This window comes from Canis lupus, chromosome 29, assembly GCF_048164855.1.
Source record: "Canis lupus baileyi chromosome 29, mCanLup2.hap1, whole genome shotgun sequence".
Taxonomy (NCBI): domain Eukaryota; kingdom Metazoa; phylum Chordata; class Mammalia; order Carnivora; family Canidae; genus Canis; species Canis lupus.
The window spans coordinates 18,837,371-18,863,756 of NC_132866.1; the positions used below are offsets into that span (position 1 = coordinate 18,837,371).

Sequence of the window (26,386 nt, forward strand, 5' to 3'; positions counted from 1 at the left end):
CTGGCCATTACAAGAGTCCCACGCTGAGAGAAATGGCCAACTCTAGTGTCCCCACAACCCTCGATCTGGGCAGGGCCCAGGGGAAATGTGGTCTTAACATTAATATGATAGGAAATTCAAAGGTAGGCAGCTGAGCCCACCACCTCTACACACACACACACACACACACACACACACAGGCAAGGAGATCTGGGCAGGGTACCTCCGTGGTCCTTCAGGGTGGGGGTATTTGGAGGGGGTGTCAGGAAGGAGAGGAAGATTCCCAACAGGGTAGGGTCTAGCACCAATGTGGCTGGAGGTGTGGGGAATGTCTTCAGGGCACAGAGACCAGAAGAGGAAGTGGTTGGGAGGCTGTGCTTAGCAATGCTGATTACCTACCCAGTCTCTGCTCCACTGTTCCTGCTCAAGCACAGAAACTACGTAGATTCCCTCATAGCTAGGAGGGAATCACATAACCCAATTCTGGCTGGTGAGATGGAAGCATGGAAGGAGAAATCCACTGGATATTCCTGATAAAAAGGGACTGGCTCAACTGGCATGTGCCTCAGGCTTTCCTGTCCGCCCCCCCACCCCCCTTGCTACTGGGAACTCTGGGCCTGAGGCCTACAGGGGAAGCAGTCATCTTGCTACTACAAGAGGATCACCCTGAGGATGAAAACCACAGGCTAGGGCTGGTGGAGCAGAAAGAAGAGACAAAGCCTGCAAAATTCACAACATGGTGTAGCCATGGAGGGGTAAGCCCACCTCCAGAATTCTTGCTACATGAGAAGAATAAAGTCCCATGGGATTAAGCTATGAAAATCAAACTAGCATTCCATGCAGTCAAGCCCAAATCCTACCTAATCCAGAGGAGATTTAGATGGAGGGCTACTCTGAGTTGAGCAAGGGAACTCCTCCTGTCTTTGTATTTGGTAAAATCAACTTGCCAATGCTCGCAGGAAAAGACAAGAGGCTGTCCGAAAGAACCTAAATCCTAAATCCTACCCTCAAGTAGTTTGCAATCTCACTGAAGAAACAAAGCAGAGAAATTCTACATTAATCTAAATATTAACCCTTAGATCCTACAGTTCAGGCACTGCCAGCCAGCTCTTCATCCCCTGTCCCCACCACCCATGGCACATGTCAGCAACTGTCAGGTCACTCTCACCTCATTAGGCCCAGAGAAGACGTGGCCCCGCCTTGCCTGTGGGCAGCTCCTACCACTCAGCTGTGGTCAGCCACTGAAATGAAACCAATTCACCTGACTTGATGTCATGATCTGCAAACCGGAAGATTGTCAACCACAAAAAAAAGAGAGTTGAAAAAGACTTTTCCTCTCATCTCAACACAACTTAAATGAAACAACTTTCCCCTAGAGATCCCTAGAATATGATTTGCCTCCCGGATACCGGTGAACACACAAAACAGGCACTCCAACCCTCCCATCTCATTCTGGCCCACGTTAGAAAGTGGCCCATCCAATCCAACTGATCTGGCGGCAAGAACTCCTAGTTCTAAAGCTCTGGGAGAACTGGCCCAGAGCAATTGCCCTGACAAACACCACACAGCTAAGCGGCTGAAGAGAGATCTCCCAGCCACACATCACCTGTCCACACGCCAATCTCAGAGTGTCAGCAGAGACGTGATCTTACCGCCACTGCTCCACAGGTCAAGCCTTGGACATCTGATCAACCCTCTGTGCTCCATGAAGGCACAGCTCACGGTCCAGAGAATTAATTAATGCCTCTAAAGGAAACAGAAAATTCTGGTCTTTAAAAGTGAAATAAAAAATAAATAAATAAATAAATAAATAAATAAATAAATAAATAAATAAATAAATAAAAAGTGAAATCAAGCCCCCTCTCCTCCTCTCACAGCCCCAGGAGACTTGCACAAAGTCAATCTTCTGATCTAAGCAAATCTATCCTTTTCTAATTGCCTTAACAAGAAAAAGTTCCCCATGGACCGCTTCAGTTCTTTCTTCAATCTGGAGAAAATACATTTGATTAATAATCATGTAATTACATTTCCAATTCAGTGACCATTATCACTGGATGAAGATCAAGACGAAGTCCATCAATAACTCTGACAGCTTCGTCTTCGTCAAAGTGGGGTCATCGATGACGGCAGGGAGGCTTTGCGAGGATTGCAGTCACCATGCCATTAAAAGTCTGACCTTTTTGCAGACTTTTTCTAAAAAACAAACGTACCTCTGTTAAGCCAAATTGATGAAAGTAGAAAGATAAAGACATGCAGAAGCTGGTCCTTTAGAAAAGGTGCCTAAGAGGAGACAGCCATAGGCAGGCTGCTGGATTTTGGCTTCACCCATTTCCCGCCCCTAATGCCACCCCCCAAATTGCTGAAATATCCTCACCAAACAGAGAAGCCACACTCCCAGACCTCCCAGCTCCCTCCCTCAGGGCCTACCATGCCAGCCATTTGCCCCGCTTGTGTGGTTCAGGTTTGCTGACTGCCCATCACTTGCTTATCTCTTGCACAACTGCTGTCACCTGGGCCATGTGAGCCAGCTCTTTTCAATAGATCTTTTGCTACATATCTCCTACTGCCACTATTTACTTGGTAGAATCCTGATTGATATAGCTAAGATACAAATAATTTGGAATACTCTCTTTCGATCACTCACCTTTTGTACTAAAATAAATATATTTTGCACACAGAACTTATATTCCTACCATAAGTAGAAAACTAGTACCACTTGCCAGCATGGAAGGAAACCATCAAGATAAATACAATTTTAAAAAATGGGCACGGAGGGGGGCACTTGATGGATTGAGCACTGGGTGTTATATATGTTGGCAAATCGAACTCCAATAAAAAAATATACCAAAAATAATGCCATGGGATTCCAGCTGGATGCTATTGCCTGCCAAAGGCTCTGAGCATGAGGCCCATCCTGCTAGCCTTAAAAAGATGAGAGAGTTGTTTTAGTGCTGGGGTGTGTCTCCATCAAGGACAAAGTCTCAGGGAGATGCTGATGAGAAAGATCACTAGAGAACTGAGAAGAGAAAATATTTCTCACCATGTGCTCCCTGTGATTTAATACTATGTCTGTGCACATCCCATCTGAAATCCTAGCCTGTGCAACCAGACATTTCTATTCAGCACTTGCAGATCCAACATGGCAGAGTTGTGGAAGGCCTGCCTGGGAATACCTGGAAGGAATTCCTTCACGGTGGTTACGTGGTGTCCAAAGCAACTGATCTTTTTTTTTTTTTAATATTTTATTTATTCATCTATGAGAGACCCAGAGACAGAGAGAGGCAGAGACACAGGCAGAGGGAGAAGCAGGCTTCATGCAGGGAGCCTGACGTGGAACCCGATCTCGGGGCTCCAGGATCACGGCCTGAGCCAAAGGCAGACACTCAACCGCTCAGCCACCCAGGCGTCCCGCAACTGGTCGTGGTTTAACTACAGAGAGTTGCCAAATCCAGTCATGAGGACAGTGGAATCAACCCACTCACTTCATCTTTCCTATGCACCCTGAAAACAGCATCCAGGAAAAGGCTCCCTAGTGACATATTAGGGTGGCATGGTCAGACCCCTTCTTGGTAATAGAAGCAGCAGCAGAAGCCACAGTAATACTGTCCCTTTCCCAGCAGCAAGAGGGGGCATCACCCCCAAATTCTCAGGTGTTATTGCTGGGGCTCCCTGTACCTTCCTGGGGCTAGGCCCCAGGAAGTGGTGTTCAGAAGGAAGAGAATTTTGGTGATGCTGCTGCTTCCTAAGAACCTGTCCTGTGCCTATCCACCATGCTATAGTTCTTTGGGCCCTGCTGAGCTCATAAGTAACGAGATTCATAGCACACAGAAGAGCTCTTTGGATCCCCCACCTGTGTCTCTGGCTCACGTCTTGTTTGACATCTGGCTTCACTTGTTTACAAGTAACCTGTAGGAGTCCAAGCCACCAGAAAGACAAAAGAGGTGCTCCTGAAATAGGTGCTGTCATATGTTTGCACAGGCCCAAAATCAGCTAAATAATGCAAAGAAGATGGGGTCAGGGTTCAAATTCCAGCTCTGTTACTTCCCAGTGGTAAGATCTCAGAGCAAATTATATAATTCTCTGACATTCAATCTCTTCATCAATGAAATGGATCCAATAATAGAATCTTATTTTTTGTCCTCTTTGGGTTAAAGAATCCTGATTTCTTTTGGGAATACCACCCCCTCCCACTCTCATCCCCATGCTATGAATGGGGTGGACCTTACTGCATCCCCCTAAGCACGTGTGGGACATACATGACCTAGCTCTTGCCAATCAACCTAATCTACGCATTTCTGGTTCAGGTGAGAATGCAAGCAAAAGTAGCCCACTGAGGCAAAGCACATTCTTTCTACTTGGGTGTTGAGGCTGGTGGGGATACAAGCTAGAGCTACTGGTGGCCATCTTTGCCATGTCATAAAGAGTTCCTGGGGAGAACAAAGCCAATATAAAGGAAGGCAAAGCAGTATGAGAAGAGACAGAGACAGAGAGAGGGAGAGAGAGTCCAATCATATCATTTAAGCACCTGGATCCTGCCAGGCCTAAAGCTATCACGATTTATCCCAAAGACTTTTTTTCAGTTTCATCACCAAGTAACACTAGATTGGATATTGGCGAAAGCTGAATCAAGTTAACTATCGCTTGCATCCTCACTAGGCAACTACCCCTCATAAGATGATATGAAGAATAAATGAGAATGCCATAAATAGTTGGTGATCAATAAGCAGTAGCTGTCATAGGGGTGGGGGAGTGCTTGCTGAAACAATGCCACCTAAAGTACCTCTCCGGTTGCTCACACAGGGTGAGCACTTACTCAATACATGGTAGTCATTACTTCTTTCCATGGTAGCTGTGTTAAAAGCCAATTTCATTCACCCAGCAGCCCAAACAGCCAGCAGGCTCAAATGGGGCTTTATTGCCAAAGCCCCACATCTTAGGCCCCGGGGATAAGAAGTTAATAAAACTATTTTTCATAAGTAAGGAAATTCTTGCAAAGCTCATGGTAGCCACCACTCAGTGCTGTGTGGCTTAGTGGATCTCAGCAAAGCTATTCAAATGGGAAAATCATTTTGCTACTGGTTAAGTTGGAACAAGCTCTGAGAAGTAAGCATTATGCTACTACAGAAGCTGAACTTTCTCAAAAGGAAAAATAGTAGGGGCACGAGGAAAATTCATCTTGTTTCTAAAATCCAGATTTAAATGCTGCCAAGAGTTACGAATGACACACAACCCCACTGCATCTTGATGACAAGAAAGATTTAATAATTACTTTTTTTAAAAGGTTGGCATACTTAACCATTCTTCCAAAAATACCAATGGAGACGGGAAGGGGGGTAAACAGATGGAAAGTGACAAAAATGCATCAATTGCCCACACCATTTCTTCACACCAACAGCCAGAAGGAGAAGTCAGTCAGCAAGTGATCAAACTGCCATCTTTAGATCCAGCTACCACTGGCAGATTTCATTTGTACCTGCTGCAGATAAGCCCGATCCTCTAAAAGGAAAAAAAAAATTGATAAGAGAAAACATTATAGAATGGATGTTGCTGGATAAACTCTTTAAAAATGATCTTTTAATCCCTTCTGAATTCTTCCAAGGTCAGTGTCATGGGCAGGCAACTTATGACATGGGTTTCATCTTGTTGGGGAAATGGCAGGAGGGAGGTAAGAAATTAAAACTTACTGTGTGGCTACCCTCTGAGTTCTCTCCTTTAATTCCCACCCCCATTTCATAAGATAAGTAATCAGTGACAATACAGATTTTGAGTTTGAAATGATTAAGCAATATACTTAAAATCACACTAGAAATGACAAAGGACAGGTCTGCATACTCCAAAATTTACATGCCCAACACCACTGCCCACCCTATGAATCTTTACTTTTTCTCTTTCTCTCCCAATTTTTATTGCCTAAATCCCTTTATCCCCTCTCTATAAGAACCGGAGCCCAGAGAGAATATGGACCAGGTCTATACTGTTGTACTTAATTCAATATATGATTGCTGTTCCCTCTCCATGTAACCACCTTAAGTACAGATTCATTCATCCAGCAGCCCAAGACCCTACTTTCACTCTAGGCAGGTATAATCTGTTCCCAAAAAAATGTTTGAGGAAGGACACAGGACAGAAGGAAGGAAAGCTTGTCTAGCCAGGCATCTTTTTTTGATCCTCAAAGAAGCTCAAAACCCAGACAGATGTTATAGTAATCATTATTTGAGTGGCTTTCCTCTGTTTTGTTCTTTCAACCTCTTTGGGGTCCATGAGGAGTCTATACCAATTAGAAGTTTCCAATCCGGCAAAATCAAAGAAACATGAAGATGAGGTCACACTAATAATCAGTAACATTTTCTTACCTATCTCCATACTACCTGCCTGGCACCCTTTCATCATTTAATTTACATTAACCCAGAGAATCTCCATAGCAATGCTAGACGGTACTATTAGCACCTCTGCTTTCATAGATGATTACTAAGACAAAAAGAGGTGAAGCCAGGTGACCAGAATCACCCAGCTGATAAATCGTACAAACCAAAGCAGCCAGCTCTGTAGCCTGAGTGGGAATCTACCACATACGTCCTCAGTGGGTAAGCATGACCCATTAACTATGTGCATCCTAGATTTTAGGCATATCTGGACAAGGGGCCTTTGCCTGAAAAAACAATGAGGCCAGGAAAGGAGAACAGACATGAAGCTATCCAAGTCCTCCCCTAACATAGTAAGCCAGTGTTGGGATGAGAAAGAAGTTTCGCATACAGCTGCCCATCAAATCATCTCTCAACCCAGTCCCCAAAGACTCAGGTGACCTGAGTCTTGGCAGGCGAATAACAAAGGCATTAACATTAAAATGCTGGGACCTTGATCAGATTCAGTTGCCCTGGGAGGAGACAGCCCCCAGATGCAGGTGCTGGTTGGCGGGACACGGCGCAGACGGCAGATGGCAGGAGTAGCCAGTGAACTAGAAGTAGAGCTGCTGCTGTTGGCATCCCTCGACACAGGAAAACCAGAGCAGCAGAGTTGGCATCTGCCTTGGGTCTCCAAGAAGAGAACAGACATGATCGCGAGGACTTTGAGAGGGGCTGGCATTTTCATAGATCGCATGAGGTCGACAGAGAAATTCTTATCTGTCTTCATCATCAAGACCCTACTTTTACCTTTTACCTGGTGCAACCTGGAAAGTGATCTATATCCAGGAAAAAAAAAAAAAAACAGCAATAAATCAAACATCAGACAGGTATATACATACATGTACATGGGTTTTGTATGTGGGTATATGTACAGACATTTGTGTACTCACATTTCCTTCACTTACAATTTTGACCAGTGTGTATATATTCTTCTCCTCAGAGTCACTGAGTCCTTTGAAAACGTACAGAAGCAGTTCTTAATGCTTGTGGTGATTTCTTTGGTTTATCTGAATCAAGAACTTCTTAGAAGAATCCTTCATGAAGACCCACTTGGAGCAAACCTCTGAGACTCAACTCATAAAACTCATTTGCCTATTTTTAAGATTCCAAGGCAGCAATGACCCTCATTCCTATAGCCCTCTTCCTCCATGCCATACATGCTGTTCTTTCAGACCTTGGGGGCACCTGCTCCCCCCACCACCAACAACCTGCTTTAAATCCCTTTGGCCCAGAACTGGCTCCCCTACTTCTCTCTCTCCCCCTCAGTGTCCAGCAAACAGTGGTGAACCCTGCAACTCTCCACTCAACATGAGGAAGTTGAGATTTGAGAAGTAAAACCACCTGGTTTCAGCTCTCCCCATGCCATTTTGTCCTCTTGCCTGCTTCACCCTTGACAGCCACAGTCTCCAATTCTGGGGTGACCTATGGAGAAAGAGTGGGCTGAAGATGAATCCAAGTCAGAGAAGCAGTGCTGAAAGTCACCACGGAGGTTTCTTGTTCCACAATTCATCCAGCAAATGTCAATTAAGCTCTTACAAAACAACAAGCAATACTTAAACCCTGGTGGAGGGAGCAAAGATCAGCTTACTTCCTCAGCTGCCCATCCCTTCTCTTATACTCCAAATCATTAGAAATTCCATTCACATATTGAATCAAAATCTGCCTCCCCATAACTTACCTCCTCTGACTTAGATATTAGTTGTAACTGCATTGTAAAGTATGAGGATTTAAATGTAAAAACAAAACCCAAAATGTATTGGGAAAAAATATAGGGAAACATACAATCTTAGATCAAAAGAGATTTTTCTAGACATGACACCAAAGGAGAATTAAACAAAAATTTTTGACGGATTAAAAATTAAGTAAAATTTTTGATGGCTTTGCCAATATGAATACCCAAAATCTATAAACACTAAATCAGAGGCAAGAAAGAAACTGAAAAGAAACATTTGTAACCCAGATGGCAAGTGAGGGCCATAAGACTTAATATTAAAAACCTTTAAAGTCAGTACAAAAATATATATAATATAGGAAGGGGAAAATGGGCAAAAGAAGCAAATAGACAATTCAGAAGAAGATATACAAATATGAAAGAAAAAACACTTAACCTCACTAATACTCCAAAACACATACAAGTTAAGACAAGATGCCACATTTTACTCATCAATCCGATAAGACATTTTAAAATCCTATTACCCAGTACTACTAGAGAGCCTGTGGGGAGACAGGTACCCACACACATTGGTGCAGCAGCCTAAGGAATGGCTTGGCCACACATATCAAAGATTTTTTTTAATGAAACATTTTTTTTATATATAAATTTTATTTATTTATTCATGAGAGACACAGAGTGAGACAGAGAACAGGCAGAGGGAGAAGCAGGCCTGGGACTGGATCCCGGGTCTCCAAGATCAAGCCCTGAGCTGAAGGTGGCGCTAAACCGCTGAGCCACCCGGGCTGCCCCAAAAATGAAACGTTTTAAAATGTTCATAATCCTTCGAGCCCTAGAACTTCCACTTCTAGGACTTTATACTAAAGAAATATTCAAGAGTGTGCATAAAAATGTATTTCCAATGCTATTCATCCTAGAATTTGCTGTATTAGACATAAATTGAGGGAAAAGAGAATTTTATAAATAAATCATGGTAAATCCCTGAAATAGAATACTTTGCGACACTGAAATACGGTGTTGTGGAAAAATATTTAATGACTTTGAAAGTGACTTACAATATCTAGTTGTAAAAAATATATTTAGTTATAAAAAAATTAGTTGTAAAAAATACATAGGTTTTTCAAAATAAGTTCTTTCAAAAATTGTACCATAGTGTATATATGAACTATTTTGCCTAGGAAAATTAATAGGTTATAACTCAATGGGTTAACAGGTAAACATGCAAGATGGAACTCCCTCTCTCTCCTCTTCTCTCTCTCTCATTTCTGTGTAATTTTCCAACTTTTTGGCGATGAATATCAGTTTCTTTTCTCCAAGGAAAATTCTGCATCATAAGCTAAGATTACATTCAGTGTTTTAAGAAGCTCTACCACACAATGTGTTCATGTTTAATTTTTCATAAAAAATAAAGCCCAGAAACATTTTTTTCCTGGTGTTACCTAGTTGATTTTTTAACCCAAATGCCATGTTTTGCATTTATGCCTGCAGAATGTCATCATTTTGGCTGGGACTCTGACTTCCAGTTTGCTGGGGTCCTTTTGATTCCTGTTTCTGTCATGGATACCTTAGCTTCCAGGCTCCATACCTTCGGGAAATTTAATCAGCATGCCTTCTCCTCCCTCCTCCAGCCCCCCAGGTCCAGAACTGAGGATGGGCTGCCACATGGGCAGTGCATCAAGAAGAGAGAGTGCAGTCTACCATGTCGACCCCCAGGACCCAGGAGCAGAATGGCAGAGAGGGAAATAGTATCAAGACAGAGAGATTATATGGAGGAGCCACAGAAAAACATTCTGCCTCCAATCTGATTACAGAGCCAAAGAAATAAGACCTCCGGGGCCAGCTCTCCTGGCTGCCTGCCTCGTCCGCAGACCCAGGCACTGTGGTTGACCCACTCTGCATCACTCACTTAAATGGCAACGACATCTGACAGACAGAGCATCGAGCCATGGCCCCGTGTGTCCCTAATGTGGTTAGAGCTGGAGAAATTATTCATCAGAGAATATGCTAAAGCGTTTAGTGTCCCCTGGATGCATTAGGGGCAGGTTCTGTTGGCCTCTATGAAGCACCTCTGTGTGTTTATCCTGAAAACCCCTGAGCTGGCTCCGCGCTGCCCTCATTACTCATCTCCAGAGCCCCAGCCAGTCTCCGTGACTCAGCCAGGTGGCCCCATCGCAGCCCCTTTGCTCTCTTCATTTCCCTCCAGGTCTCTTCTGGGTCACTTGCCTCCCTCCTTCTGAGGAGCGACAATCCCCAGCCAAGCTGCCAAGGGCTCCCCCTTGCTGTCCCCACCCTCAGTCTCCCATGCCCCCCGCAGCCCCCTGACTATGCTCTGCTCCCCAGCATCTCTGCCTGTCCTTCCTGTCCTTCAGGGTCTGGCAAAGGCCACCTTCTCCTCAAGTCTTCTCAGCTCTCATTAGCCAGAATTAGGAGTGCTCTCAAGTGCTTGCAGGGAACTTTCATTTTTTTCCAGCACTTCTGAAGCAAGCATCTAAGGACAGGAGAGGGGTGAGAGCGGGGAGAGAGCCATTGTAAGGGAGACTGCCTCCTTCTCCAGGGAGGAAAGCCCACCACCTCCTGCTCGTTTACACTTTGCATACAGCAGAAAACCAAGTACATGGGTTTGGTGGACATGGGCTGGAGTTTCTCATACTATATATACTATATTACACTATCCCTGTCCTATATAGACTACATTATACTCTACTATACCTATGCCCTGATTTTCTGTGAAAAAGAAGGGTTTACCATCATTCCCAATGACCATTGTCACAGAAATACTTGCCTAATATTCTGAAGTCTGAGTTTAGGGAAAGATCTCTACTGTACAGAAGCAACTCGTTATAACTCATTGTAATTACAACATTGTTGTTGTTGCTGCTGTTGTTAATCAGCTTCATTTACTATGCAGCTGTTATGAACCAGGTCCTGCTCTATGTGTTCTCTGCATACTGTTTCCAATTATTCCAATATTACCACAAGGTAAATCCTAACTCCATGTTAAAAATGGAAAACTAAGACACAGAGAGGTACAGTGACTCGCCAAAGGTCTAAGTACTCAAAACTTATGAAGCCAGGGTTTAAACCTTAGATCTAACTCCAAATCCCTGTTCTTGCCACAATTCAGGATTTTCTGATAAATTGTGGATTACTGAGCTGAACTTAGGTGTTTTGTTGGGCGAAAAGTAGTGTCATGGTTCAGAGCAGAGTTCAGGAGCTAGGCATCCTGGGTTTAAATTCTGGCTCCACTCTTTACTAGCTAGGAGACGTTGTTCAAGGTGCTCAACAAAGTCCAAGCTATTGCCATTCTGTATGCCAACCAGGTCCCAGCAATGAGCTCATTAATCCCTAAGAAAAAGGCATGATCAACATGGTGGGGAAGCTTATGAGGTAAAGGGCTGGAAAGAGTTTTAAAACCACCACGACTTGCAAGATCCCTCAAAATTTTTTTAAAAATTCCAAAAGTATCTTGTAAGTAATTTGGAAGTCATTTTATAGTTTTAAAATGCTTATTACGAGCACATTTTCAGAGATGTGAGTTTTGCCAGTTGTCCTGCCAGCCTAGACAAGTGTTTCGAGGTCATGGGGATCAGAAAGGAAACCTGTGCTTTCAATAGCTCATTTAAAACCCATCCTCCAGGGGATCCTTGGGTGGCTCAGCAGTTTGGCGCCTGCCTTTGGCCCAGGGCACAATCCTGGAGTCCCGAGATCGAGTCCCACGTCGGGCTCCTGGCATGGAGCCTGCTTCTCCCTCCTCCTGTGTATCTGCTTCTCTCTCTCTCTCTCTCTCTCTCTCTCTATGTCTATCATGAATCAATAAAAAATAAAATCTTTAAAAATAAATAAATAAAATAAAGTCTTTAAAACCCGTCCTCCAATGGGTCCTTACTGCCAATAGATAAAAGTCCAAATGCCTGAGCCTGCCCTATATAAATCTTATCAAGTTAGTCTCAGGCCAGATTGCCAGTCTTGGTACCTAATACACTAATCTTCCAATTCCACATGGTGCAAATTTCTACTCATCCTTCAATACCCAGCTCTAATATCCCTTGTTCAATAGAGCCTTAACTGATTTTTGTGGAGAGAAGTCATTGTTATTCCATCCCTGTTGCTACAGTCTTTTTGTACACCTCTATACTGCAACCCTCTTTACATTGTGTGCTAAATGTTTAGCCTCTACTCTTTGTCATGGATAGCAAGGTGGTCAAGGGCTGTGGTTAACATCCTGGTCATCTTTCATCTTTACATCCCAAGTACCCAGCACCTATCAAGTGACAAGTATATATTTCTGAGTGCACACATAAATTAAAAAATAATTTGTAATGCTAGTGAAAAAAATCACCCCAGCTAAGGTAGAATTTTGTCTGACCTTGATAAATAGTATCTCCTAAATCATCACTGTCGTCATCATAATCATCAAAATCATTAAGATCCCAGGAATACAGTCTGTGTGACTGAGAAAACTGAAGACCCTCTGTGGAGGATTTTCTTACCCTGTTCTCCTAAATAACCATGTCAATCAAAAGACTTTCTCAAGTCTCAGCTATAACTACCTTCCTTCAGCAGGCAGTGCGCTAATTACATAATAGCACAAGCACAAAAACCATTCAAAGGTTGACTTACCACTCTTGCAAGAACACATAAGCCTATGTCCACAGAGATGGCACACAGTAGGCACCTGGTAAATATTTGCAGCATGATGAGTATTTATGGTGTGAGGCAGCTCTCCTGTGGTGCCAGCTTGGAAATCAACTGTCCACATTGCTCTGATTCAGCCACCTAGTTATGAAGGAAAAGATGGTGTTACAAGGAAGAAAAGCATTCAGTCAGAAACCCCAAGTTTACGTCCTAGTTCTGCTGCTTAGCAGCTGGGTGACTCTGGGCAAATCACTTGCCTCTCTGGGAAATAGTTTCCCCATCTACAAAATAAGGATAATTTGCCTTGCCTTGTTGTGGTAATTTCATGAAATCCATACATAAGAAAGTATCTAACACAGGCCTGACATGGTGATCCATTGACATCTGTAGAGTATGAACTTATTTCTGTAGCTTTGCTAGATCTCAACTCAGGACCCAACATTTTATTTGTGTCCATTTTACCAGCATCCAAAATAAGAAGAGGAAGGAAGAGTAGAAAACAAAAGTGAAGAATTGACTCCTTGACTCCAGCTTTATTCAACTGAAATAGGGGTGGGGCTAAAGGAGAGCATCAGGGAAAACCATCAAACACACACACACACACCCTAGATGCTGGGTATAATAATGTGGAAAAACTCCATTTATCTGGCTATATAAAATTTGACAAAGTACTGTCCTTTATGGGAACTGCTTACTATTTGTGCCTAATCATATATTCATGATCATTATTAAAGATATTTGGCTTCAGCTGGCTATATGTTAGTAAGCATGCTGCATCTTCATTAATATGTTGCTTATTTGTTGGAGTCAGACAACCACTATTTTCAAAAATTAAAGTAGCCAAACTGTGGAAGGAGCCACAATGCCTGACAGATGAAAGGATAAAGAAGATGTGAGATATATATATTTAGCCATCAGAAAGGATGAATACCTACCATTTGCTTCGATGTGGATGGAACTGGAGGGTATTATGCTGAGTGAAATAAGTCAGTCGGAGAAAGATAATTATCATATGGTTTCACTCATATGTGCAATATAAGAAATAGTAAAAGGGACTAGAAGGGAAAGGAGGGACACTGAGTGAGGAAAAATTAGAGAGGAAGAAAACCAGGAGAGACTTGTAACTGGGAAATAAACAAAAGGTTGCAGAAGGGGAGGAGTGTGGGGGATGGGGTAACTGGGTGATGGGCACTAAGGAGGGCACTTGATGGGATGAGCACTGGGTATTATACTATATGCTGGCAAATTGAATTTAAATAAAATATTTTAAAAATAAAAATTTTAAATAAATTTTAAAATAAAAAATAAATAAAAATCAAAGAATATGTTGCCTCTTGTTCTCATTGATATTTGTGACCATGAAAAGAGAAACTTAAAATATATATATTTATGGATGCACCCATTAGAATAATTATCAACAACAACAAAATGGGGAATAACAAGCGTTGGTGAGGAGATGGAGAAATATAGAGGAACTGGAATCCTTGTGCACCGCTCTTGGGACTTTAAAATGGTGCTGCCAACTGAGGAAAACAGTATGGCAGTTCCTCAAAAAAATTTAACATAGAAATACCATATAATCCAGCAATTCCACTTGTGGAGAATTAAAAGCAAAGACTGAAACAGATACTGACACAACAGTGTTCATAGCAGCATTATTTATGAGAGACAAAAGGACACATACAAAGAAATATTAGCCAGCCTTCCTAAGAAAGGGAATTCTGATATAATGCTACACATGGACAAACCTCGAATACATTATACATAAAAGAAAAGGACAGATCCTGTATGATTCTACTTGTATGAGGTGACTGGAATAGGCAAATTCATACACAGAAAGTAGAGTGGGGGCACCTGGGTGGCTCCGTGGTTGATAATCTGCCTTCAGCTCAGGGTATGATCCTAGGGTCCTAGGATCAAGTCCCTCATCAGGCTCCCTCTTCTCCTGCTACTCCCCCTGCCTATGTCTGTCCTTTCTCTCTGTGTCTCTCATGATGGATAAATAAAGTCTTTAAAAAGGAAAAAAGACAGAAGAAAGTAGGGTGGTGGTCACCAGGAGCTGGGGGAGGGGTCCGGGGGAGGTGGTGTTTAATGCATATAGAAATGATAGTCACACAAAATTGTCATTGTACTTAATACTGCTGAATTCCACACTTGAAAGTGGTTAAAATGGTGAATTTCATGCTGTGTATATTTTATCACAGTGAAAAAAACATTATATATACATATGGAATGCATTTCTATGGCGTGGTGTTTGGGTCAGCTCTCAATTTTTCCTTAATTGTTTCAGTATAATAGCTGGCAAATTGGCAATGAAGGAAGTGTCCCAAGCTGGCCAGCTGCAGTTCCTTTTTGGAGACCTGCATTTGGAAGGTCCTGAAGGGACACAGTTTTCAATTCCCCCTCTGGACTGTCCAAAACCCTGCCAATAGGGTTGGCAAAATGTGGAACTAGGCCATTCTCCTTCCGGAGCCTGGGACTCCCTGGCAGGGCCTTAAATGAAAACAACCCTATCCTATAGTCCTGTGTCGGGCTTCTGCATGCAGTCCCCGAAATGACCTGCTGGGGCTTCTCCGATCCACTTAAGCAACCAGAACTAATTCAAGAAACGGGTGATAGAGACTCCACAGCTTAGCATACAGCCTCTCCCGGAAAACATATTTGCATTTTCACCAGGTTGTCTGGACACAATAGGTTAAATCAAAGGAGCAAATACAAATCCATTCTCTCAACAAATATTTGTTTATCATGGGACACACAGCTACACAATACTTTTCCTTTCAAGGATACACAGGGCGCACGTTGCAGGTAGCATCTGAAAAGAAGAGAACTCTCAAGCATCTGCAGAGAACTATGGGTACCTCTCTGTTTTAGGCTAGTCTCAGCCTACCAATAGTGATGCTGTCCCCTAGAAAGGCCTGGGAGCACACAACTGGGTGGGGTTCTCCACAAACAGTGTTGTGGCTGGCCCCTCAGTTGTGACTCTTTTTATGATTATAAGATGCCCTCAAAAATAACCAGGTGCAAACTTTGGAAAACAACACTATTACTCACGGGTCCTGGGAAGTACACAACATACTAGGGGCCACACAGCAAGGTCACAGGGTAGACAGAGAGAAAGAGGACCCATAGGCCTGAGGTTCAGCTTTTATTAGGGTCAAGGGTGAGGACCTGGGTTTCACAGATTCACTCTTTATTGGTGAATTTAAAACATAAAAGTGAGAAGTTAAACACAAGAAGAAAGGTGGGTGGTGGTCAGTTCTCTAAGTCAACCAAAGACTTCTAATACAAACTTGGGGGTGGCGGAAAGGCAGTCCAGCTCTCTAGCAGGTGGCTGGCACAGTTTTTGTTCAAATAGCTATCCTTGAAGTGGATGCCTTAGCAATCAAAGCTTCAATCAGGCACTTGCATTACAAAAAGGAAAACCAACTACCAGAGCTCACCCCCATACTGTAAGCAGGAGCCCCCCCCCTCCCTTATAAAGGAGATTCTTGGGCCGTGTTCTCTCTCGGGGCCAGTTCACTTCTAAATTGTACTGATTATGGCTCAGCTCCAGCCATACCAGACTCTCAGGTTACTCACCTGAACCACATTCCAAACCGAGGGCTTGGTAAATCAATAACACTGCCTTCCCACCCAGTTAATCCCATATGGTGCCTGAACAGGGGCAGGGCCAACACAGTTTTCATTCTTGCTGTTTGTGGTTATTGGATTACCCCCCACGTTCTCAGCTAAACTCCCTTAACACAAAGCTTTACTTTCTTTTTCTTTCTTCTTCTTCTTCTTCTTCTTCTTCTTCTTCTTCTTCTTCTTCTTCTTCTTCTTCTTCTTCTTCTTCATCTTCTTTTTAGAAAAGGGGAGGGACAGCAGGAGAGGGAGACAGAGAATCTTAAGCAGGCTTCATGTCCAGCACAGAGCCCCACATGGGGCTCGATCTCACAACCCTCAGATCATGACCTGAGTTGAAATCAAGTGTCTTAACTGACTGAGCCACCGAGGTGCCCCTCAAAGATTTAATTTTTTTTAAGAGTCATTTACTGATTTGAGAGAGAGAGAGAGAGCACAAGTGAGTGGAGGTAGGGACAGAGGGAGAGGGAGAGAGAGAATCAAGCAGACTCCCTGAGCATGAAGGCTGACATGGGGTTCGATCTTGTGACCCCCATGATCTTGAGATCATGACCTGAGCAGAATTCAAGAGTCTGACACAAAACAGACTGAATCACCCAGGGGCCCCCAAAAGTTTTACTTCTGAAACAGACTAACACTTGTTCCCAAATGAGCAAGGGCAAGGCCCCAAAGATACCTCGTTTTCACCAACAGGAAGCCAAGCAGAATGAGCACTCCAAAATGGATCTCGGTCCAAGGGTGTAAGGGACTCACAGTTTAGCATCTTTGAAGGAGGCAGGTAGGCATAGGGGTTCCCTAAGAAGGAGGAGCCATGCAACCTGTCCCTTCTGTCTCTGGCCCTCCAAGGAGCTCAAGCCAAGTCATCCCCAAAGAGCAATTCTAGCAAGAAGGGGTCGGGATTCTTGGTCAGAAGCATGAAGGAGAGGACTGGAGGCAATGGTGGGCTCGGGGCATGCCTCCCACTGCCCCCTCAGCTGACTGAACTACCCCACTTGACAGCATAAGAGCAGCTGCCTGTTCATACGGAGCACGCATGCACTGTACGCTGCATGGGCATCATCTCATTGCATTTTCAAGTGACACAAACTGTTATCTCCTCTGTATAAATGATGAGACTGAGACACAATGTGGTAGGCGGGTCGTACAAGAAAGCAAGTTTGTAGCTCCCCTCCACTACAAAAATAAGTTTTTAAAGGCTCCAATCATGGAATACCTTTGACCACTCTCCATGAAGCATTCCTCATTTTCTCAGGTGGAAGTAGAGGCCTCTTCACAATCTAGGATAGCACTTTGCCCTGCCTCTGTCCATGGTAACAGTTGTGAACACCTGCCGCTGGAGGCACTGGGTGTCAGGCTCATGCCTTGTCCATCTTGGATCCCAGCTGAACAGACCAGACACCCAGGAGGCCGTGTGGGATGACACAAGAGGAAACCCCAAGAGCCCGGATGTCTCACAAGGCCTTCCTTTCCAGGGACACTGACATTGAAAAGACCACTAGACACCCTGTTCCCTCCCCCCAGGCCGGAGGGCTGACTCTTGCCTGCAGTCTATAAGTAACAGCAATGCCAGACCTTGCAATATTTTCTCCGTCTTCTGGAGTCATTTGCCTCAAAAATATCCAACAGCTGTGCATTCCACAGCCGACTGTACATTAATCATGCGTCATAGGGGAACGTGCCATTGCTGCTTCCAAGGCTTCTGCGAACACACAGACGGGCACCCAGTTTCTAAGCTACTGGGGAATAGACACGGGTCTCTAAATTCCAGCTGGCCCCTCACTGAGTGCTGTAAAGCCTCAGACATCTGGCTAGAAAGATTGGCAAATGTGCAGTCCGTTGGCTGTGGAGCACATGATTATATAAGGGTCTGAGCACCATTTGACAAAGCCACGGCCACTCCTCAAGCCTGCGATGGTCTGAGGGCACCTGCCTCAGCTCACACCTTTTCCTTCCATCTGTCCTCTCTCTTTCTCTCTCCCTTTCGACAGTTCAGAGCAGTGCATGTTAAAAAGGATTAGACTCACAATATCAATTTAAAAACAACACAGCAGCCCTATCTGTTGAAGGCCTACTATGTGCCAGGCACAGCCCCAAGCCTCACAAATACCCTGTGGGCTGAGCGGTATCATCCCCATCCTCAAAGGAAGCAAAGGGAGCCAAAGGAAATTAAGGGACTTCCACAAGTCCCACAGCTGGGAAGTGGCAGGGCCAGGACTCAAACTCTGATCTGACTGACTGACTCGTTACACTGTCTCTTCTTTCCCACAGTCCTGTGGGGCCCGCCTTCAACCTCTGTCACCTGGGCAGGAGCCCCAAGCTTGGAAATGAAAACATGCTTCACCAGAGAGGCCAGGCCCACTCACTCCGGGCTCAGGACAGATCAGGGGTCAGGAGGGGGAAGGGGAAGGAGGCGGCTGTGGAAGCAGGAGAAGCCTATGAGGGAGACGGTGCAGAAGGAAAACTGTTTATTGTGAAACGTTTAATTATTGCACTTGGGGGTAATTTATTATCAGGGAAATTAAGTGATTCCATTAGCCTCCTGTCGCTTTCCAAAATAAATCTGTCAGAGTGGGGTGACGGGGAAAGAAGATGAGAGCTTCTCTGTTTTAATTTGTTTTTCTGCCGATTGCCAAATGGAGGTCCAGCTCCATTTATCTATGGGAAGGGAGCTGGCGGTGCTCCCGCATGAGCCTCCCTGCTACATTCAGCCCCTCTGCAGCCACATTTCCATATCAGAACAAAAAAAAAAAAGAAAAAGAAAAAAGAAAAATGAGCCCAGCTTGGGAAAATGGGGCAAGTGCCCAGTCAGCACAGGAAAGAGACCAGAGGCGTGGGAGCTGGAGCCAGCCCTGCCACCCACTGGCTCTGGGGCCTTGAACAGCGCAGTCCCCAGCTCATCAGTGAGATCCTCCAGTGCTAATGCCCCTTCTCCACCTAACATCCCCCAAGCACCAGCTGATGCAAGCTTCCAGTAATCCCTGTGCCTTAGCCCGACAGTCAGCTGATAGGAAGGCCCTGGTCAAGCAGAGCTGTCCCTCCTCCTCCCCGCCAGGTACTACAGCTCTCTGGATCTGACGGATGATGCTCTGAGGGAGCAAATGGTAGAGCCAGAACCAGGATGCAGGTCTGAGCCACTGGCCTGCGCTGCCATCGCACTCCTGTGGGTGTAGGGAATGTTCTTCCTGCACCTCGATCGTCCACATCACAGAGACGTGAAACCCTACCTGCCTGGACTGCGTGCAGCGCAAGACAAGGCACCATTGTTTTCTTCTTTATACCTGAACCAGTCCAGCGCCCAACCAGATCAGAAGAGCCTTTGTTACTGTTTGTACTCCCAGTTGGGCACTCAGCAGGCACGCGATATGTATTTGTTGAATTAATCAATCCCCCCTGTGATATGAAATTCCTCTCTTCGCTGAATAGGTAACCAGATCTTAACCAAGGGAGAGGAAGTTGCACCTTTTTTTACAGAAAATCTAGATATCTGGAGAGAGAAGAGCGGAGGGCAGTCTAGTCATTCCAGTGCAGAGAAGCCGAATTTGGTTCCTCGGCCCAAGAGATCTGATTTCCTCAGCAACTCTACTGTGGCTCCTTGGAGATGAAGGCCACCAACTGATAACAGTGCCAGGGGCCACAGGCCACAGGAATCTGCCTCTCCCAGATGCCCTGCCCTGGTCATGTGCCCAGGGAGTGCAGTCTTTCTCCAAGCACCGTTTCCTGGTCACTTCCTCATCTAGATGTCATAACAGAGCAGCATTGCCCAGCCCCTGAAGACAGAGCCAGGAATGACAGGCTACCAAGATTGTATTCAGGCCATCAGCACACACCCAGGCACTGGGTGAGAGACCTTCCGGAGAATTCGGTTCCAGGGAGTCAGGGAACTTCATGGTCCAGGCAGGCACCAAGCTCAAAGCCAAGAGGACCCAACACTGCCATCCATAGAAGCACCAAGACATGCAGCTGCCATTATCAAAGAGCTGTTCCAGCTCTCTAGCCATATCACATGTACAGGAAGTGAGACTTCCCCAGCATGGATGCTGCGCCTGACCCCACCCCAGCCTACCACCAGTGTTCACTCTGTGATCCACCAAGCTGGAAGGAACACACACCCGTCAGCCCTGGACACACGTTCTGGATGGTTTTCTAAGTCAGTAAATGGCTTTCATTACTATCAACCACTCTAACTGGTTGAAGATGTGAAGCCAATGAACACAGGCTGGGAGAGAGATTCAGATGCCTGACCCACGTGCTGCACATCCCTGTCTTCACCTCATGTGAGGGGTTGAGGGAAGAACCACTCTCATTTCTTGAATGATGACTTCCTGGGTCCCTTATTCATATCTGCCATAAGCTAGCTAGATAATGCCAGGCAAGTCCCCCAAATCCATGTGTCTTCAACGTTAATGTGCACACGAATCACCTGGAAACATAGGTTTTAATGGAGCAGGACTGGGCAAGGGCCTGAAATTCTGCAGTTTTAGCAAGCTCTCAGGCGATACTAATGCTACTGGTCTGCAGACCACACTTTGAGTAGCAATGCCCTGAATTCCTGGATCCTCAGTTTCATGTCTAAAATGGGGCTCACATTAGCTACCAAACAAGGTAGAGACTAAACATCATCATATCTGTGAAGCACCCAGTGAAGTGTCTGGCACAGAATGAGGCATGTAACAAATATGAGTTTCGCCTTCCCTGTACTTCTACATCTTTCTAGCTGACCCCTGAGCCAGTGTTTCTTGACCTTGTTTGGCCAATATTCCCCTCTGAGAACCTAATAAAAATGAAAGGTTCTTTACCAGCCATGGCTAGACTGTGCTGTGATAACTAAAAGTCCCAAAGCTCCATGGCTTAACACAACCAAAGTTTACTTCATACTCCTGCTACATGCCCACTATGGGTCAGCGGGGCTTATTGTAGTCATTCAAAGACCCTGATGATAGACCCTCCATCTCAATATACAAGTACATATTCATCATGTTGGAGGACAGGCACATGATGAATCACACATTGGCTCTGACAACATCTGCTCCAAAGTGACATATGACACTTCTCATATTTCAGAAACCAAAACAAGTTCCCATGCAGTGCCTCATTTCAAAGGGGCCAAGGAAGTGTAATTCTACCCTTTGCCCAGAAGATGGAGAGCCAGAAGTATTTGGTGAAGAACCCTAATGATTACCACCAACCTACTTCTCAGGGGAGAGAATACAATATAGAAGCTTGCTCATAATTCCAGGAGGTCCACAGACATCCCAAGCCCAGTCCACGCTTTGTACTTTCTGAGCATGTTCAGAGGAAACTGGGGAGAAGTAGGGCTCATTCATCCATTCAATAAATGTTAATTGAGCATCTACTATGTCAGGCACGTTCTGGGAGGGAAACAAGATAGAACAGATCCATGCCCTCACAGGTCTTATACTCTAGAGGGAATAAACTTATTGCTAAGTGGGAAAATTATAGCAGGTAGTAAGTACTATCAAGGTAAGGAACAAGAGTGCGATGTAACAGAGTAAGTGGAATGTTGGGAGAGACCTACTTTAGATGGAGAGGTCAGGGAAGGCCACTCTGAGAGGTGATACCCAAAGCCAAAACAGAAGGATCAGAATAAGCCAGACATGTGCCTGGCTAGAAAAAAAGCATTCCAGGTAGAGGAAACAGCAAGTGCAAAGGCCATGTTTCAGGAAGAGCTCAGTCTGCTAGATGGATAGACAGAAAGCCAGTGTGGTGAAGTCTTAGTGACATGAGCCATGGTTGGGGTGGAACAAAGAGTCAGGGAGGTCAGCAGGGGCTGGATCACATGGGCCCTGGATATGTATTCATGCTGCCCAACCCAGATCCTGAGTATCCTTCCCCCATCACCAGGAGAGTTGGGGATACCCTGAAGACTACGAGAGTCCACTAGAACCCCCAGGATAACATAGCTTGAAGCCGAGTCCAGAGGACATCTGGCCTAGAAGACAGAGGACACTAGTGCTAAGCCTAGGAACCTAGAGAACAGGACCATCCCTCAAGAGCTGCCATTCCAGTCTCCTCTCTCCCCACTACAGGACCCAACTTGAGAACTTCCTTCTGTAACCCAGCACATCTCCCTTTTCTCCTGTACAAAGACCCTTGCCACCCTCCTCTCTTGTCCTCAGCTGTGCCAGGCTGGCCTCCCCATCTCCAGAACAAGTTCCCTGCATTCCTGCCTCTAAGCTGTTAGGACATCCCTCCTTAAAGTGCTGTCTAATGGCCCCTCTACCTGAACGTGGACCATTCTTCCTACAGAAAGCAGCTTAAATCCCACCTTCTTTCTGACGCCTCTAAAGACCACCCACAGGCAGGAGCTGTCTGACCTCTTCTTAAATTTTTTAAGTAGCACTGAACTGGCCTAATGGCATTGGTTACTAGTTCACACATAATTCTCCGCTCTCAGGAAACTGGAAGCTCGTGGAGAGCAGGAATGATGCAGTTGAATAGCTGCCCCTCACCTCCCACAAAGTTGGTACTCAGGAAATGGTTTGACTGAAGACAGAGGTAGGAGACTGGAAAATGTGCCAACACTGCCCTCTGCACCCAGGCTCCCTGGAGGACAGGGTTGAGACCAGGGCCGGCTCATCTCTGAATCCTAGTCCCCTAACACAGGACCTGGAGTTACCAGCACTCAACAGAAGTTTGCAAAATAAACCACAGGACTCATTTAGGTGATTTTGAATAGGTGATTCGACATCTCTGAGTCTCAGCTTCCTCATCTCTAAACCAGGGATGATGAGCTCCTCTCCATACCAGGTTGTTGTGAAGACCAGATACACCCTAAAAGGGACTGAATGGATCCCTGGTCAATAGACTTGGTCATTTCCCGGGGGACACCACACCCAGAAGAGAAGGATGTAAACCAGAGGGTTGGTTGGCACATCCTGCTTCCTTGCCCAAGCAGGTCAGATGGAAAGGAAAGAGTGATGAGGTCATGTTTCAAGGAAGGGCATCTGTACTTTGAAAGATGATTATCTTCTCACCCATTGCATCTGATATCAACCCTGCTTGCCCTCTGATTCTTGCTTATGGTTCATAGTGTGAGGGGACGGAAGCTTGGGCAGCCAAGTTTCGTAACATCCTTGGTCTCCTGACTGCTTCCACCTTATTTGCTTCTCAGGGGGCTTATTTGAGTTGGGTTGCCCTCCAGAGGTCTGCTCAGCCTTCCCATACGTTCTATACACATCAAAAGAGAGCCTGGGTAGGAAGGATCAGTGAGTCCATCACATGTGTAAACAAGAGGTTTAGATCCTATGAGCAGTGAATGATGCACATCTGAGAGCCAACACCACTTTTAGCACCAGGTAAAAGGTAACATCCAGGTAACATTTCACTGGCAGACGGGGTCGAGCAGCACTCTGGCTCTGCCATGTATAAGCTGTGTGATGTTGGCCTAAGCCTTCAAGATCCACCTTCCTCCTAGTACCTACTTCATATGGCTTTGGTAAGAATGCACCCAGATAACACTTAACAAAGTCAGTGGCACATGAAGGAGCTCAACCAATTTTAGCTATTTTCATTACTATATCATCAACACAGGTTTGGGGTTTTAAAAGTGTCCTCTCACGCACCCCCCAAGAGGAAAAGAGCCACAAACCTCCAGTGCATGCTCCTAAGACATTCGGGGATCTTCTCTGTGACTTATGCACATTTGTCACACTGTCAGAGACAAAGGTGTCTGAGCCTTGGGAGCTTCTGCTGTATAATATATGCAGAACAAACTGGAAAGTGTCTACCCTGGCAAATTCCCCTAGACCATGATCATTCACATAAGGACCACACATCAAGACTCTCTTTTTTGATTAGAGCATGAGAACAGAAGGCAGAGCTCTCCAACAGTCCTACATCAAAGCCTGGCCAAGCTCAGGTACACACCCAGCACCATGAGGGGGCCAGGAGGAGGATGTCTCACCTTGGGGGCTGGTGAGTCAGGAAGTGAGTTTTCCTCCCCATCCCCAGTGCAGGAAATTGATGTTTGTGTGGGTCACCTATCTGCCTTGCTCATCAGATTTTGAATTTTGCAAAGGCAGTGATGAGTTAATACATCTCTAGCAGTCCAACCTGACCAAGAGTATGCACTCAATAAATGCCTGTTTACTTCAATTGCGCTGAGGGTATCCCTTTTCTCTCCCCACAGGTGAAGAGAGCAACAAGCCTGATCTAAGGAGGTAGCTTCCTGAGAACTCCACCAGCATTCCTGGGGCAGACGCACATCCCCTCTACTGTGCTCCATATTGGCATTTCAGTCTTGGGCTTTGGTTACCTGTTGACATCTGTCCCTCCATCCGGACATAGGAACTTCTGAAGAGTCAAGACACTGTCTTCTGGAGCAGAGGAGGCACAAGCATTATTAGTATGACATGCTGGCTACTCATCATTTGCCCCTCCAAATTCCTTCTCTGCTGTATTCTCTGTCATGGGAGACTGAACTCCATGAGCTGCATCAACAAAGTTTCCCTGGTAGCTGGCTTCCAGGTGGTTTCAGTCAATGGAGGTGCTAACAGGAGATCAGAAGGTGAAAGGGGAGAGAGGTCAGTGTATCGATTTCCCCAGCAACCTCCTTGATGGGTCATGGCTTGGCTGGTGGCTGTATTCCTCTCCACAAGGCCACAGCTCCTGTCAGGCACCTTCCTTCACTATAGCTCTCTCCTGTGTCCAGAACTGGAACCTTGAGCCCTTCAGCACAGGTGTGAAAATAGCGTCCCACTCTTACTAACCTTGGGGTCCTTCACCATCCTTGTCGGTGTCCTTTAACCCAACCCACTGCTTGGTAAACAGTCCCCTCATTGAATTCTCCCTAATTACTAGCCTGACTATGACATCTGCTTCCTGAATTTCAACAGATAGGCCTGGAAATCTGTTCTAGCTAGGTTCTAGTCCTGGCACTGACCAGGTCATGACATGGTCCGTTGTGGCAACTGACCACGTGCCTTTGGTGAGGCCCTGCCCCTTCTGGGATGCAGTCTTCCTCTGTACAATGGATGACTTGATTAAGTATCTTGAAGGCCTCTTTATGTTACAAATTGTTCTCACATATCTTGCAGGATCCCTGGGACAGTGTGGTGCACAGAGATGGTGCCGGAAACTACTTGATTGAAGGCTGCCAGGGTGGGGAAAGGAGTGAGTATGTGGGGGGCGTAGGGATGTAGGGGATGGTCTTTGAGACAGAGGTTAAAGTTAATACTATATTGTTCACTGGCAGAAATGTGAGCAGTAAGTACCAGAGGAAACTGGTTTCCTATGACCTGAGTTTTGTGCTTTACGTGGCTAATATGGCCAGTTAGGGACAAAGAGGCTGGGCTGAGGGGAGATGTGTAGAAACAGAGCAATACAATGAATAATTAAGCATGGGATGAGATCAAACCATCCTGAATTCAAGTCTCAACTGTGCCATTTCCCAACCCTGTAACCACAGCTGTTTCATCCTCTAAACCTCCCATCCCTTTCCTTAGAGTGAGGGTTATATGGACAGCTCCCTCAAGGGACAGATGTGAGAATGAGAAATGTGTGTATAGCATTTATCACAGTGCCTGGAACATCGCCAGTACTCAATAAACATCACCCATCACAATAAATAGCACCTATCATGTGACCAATCAGCTGGACTGGGAAGCAAGGTGCTATATGGTATGAGAACCAGGAAAGCTGGAGAACCCATGCACCCCTATAGCCCAAGATAGGAGATGGGAAATGAAATGCAAATGGTCTTAGGTGTTATGTTGGAAGAAACAAGATAAGAACTTGTAACCACCCCTCCTCCCTTTCTAGGGACAATTTCCCAATTTTGATGCGATGAACTTGAACCTAAGGAGAACATGTCAGTTTCAATAAGCTTAAGAGGCAGCTATTAGACACCAAGACAGCTGAAGCAGCCGAATTCTGCAGGACAGGGCACCATGGAGGAGAACACTGCACAGAGTCAGGGCAGAAGTCCCTATGGAGTTCCCTTGAAGTCTTGGGCTGAGGGCTAGGCCCTATGCGTGTGGGATGAGATGATCTAGTCCTTACCAGAGAGTGACTGCTATAGGTTTGAAAGCTGACCAGATAATGTTTGTCC

The 26,386-nt window shown here is 45.3% G+C and overlaps 1 long non-coding RNA gene across 1 annotated transcript; it reads right to left on the bottom strand.

Annotated features, from left to right (window-relative positions):
* Window positions 1-5,266: 5,266 nt before the first annotated feature.
* On the bottom strand, window positions 5,267-24,820 carry LOC140620559 (uncharacterized). The gene is made up of 4 exons (XR_012020316.1): window positions 24,593-24,820; window positions 12,676-12,831; window positions 7,725-7,805; window positions 5,267-7,159 (listed from the first exon to the last, which is right to left on the bottom strand). It is a non-coding gene; the product is annotated as an uncharacterized lncRNA (long non-coding RNA).
* Window positions 24,821-26,386: the final 1,566 nt, after the last annotated feature.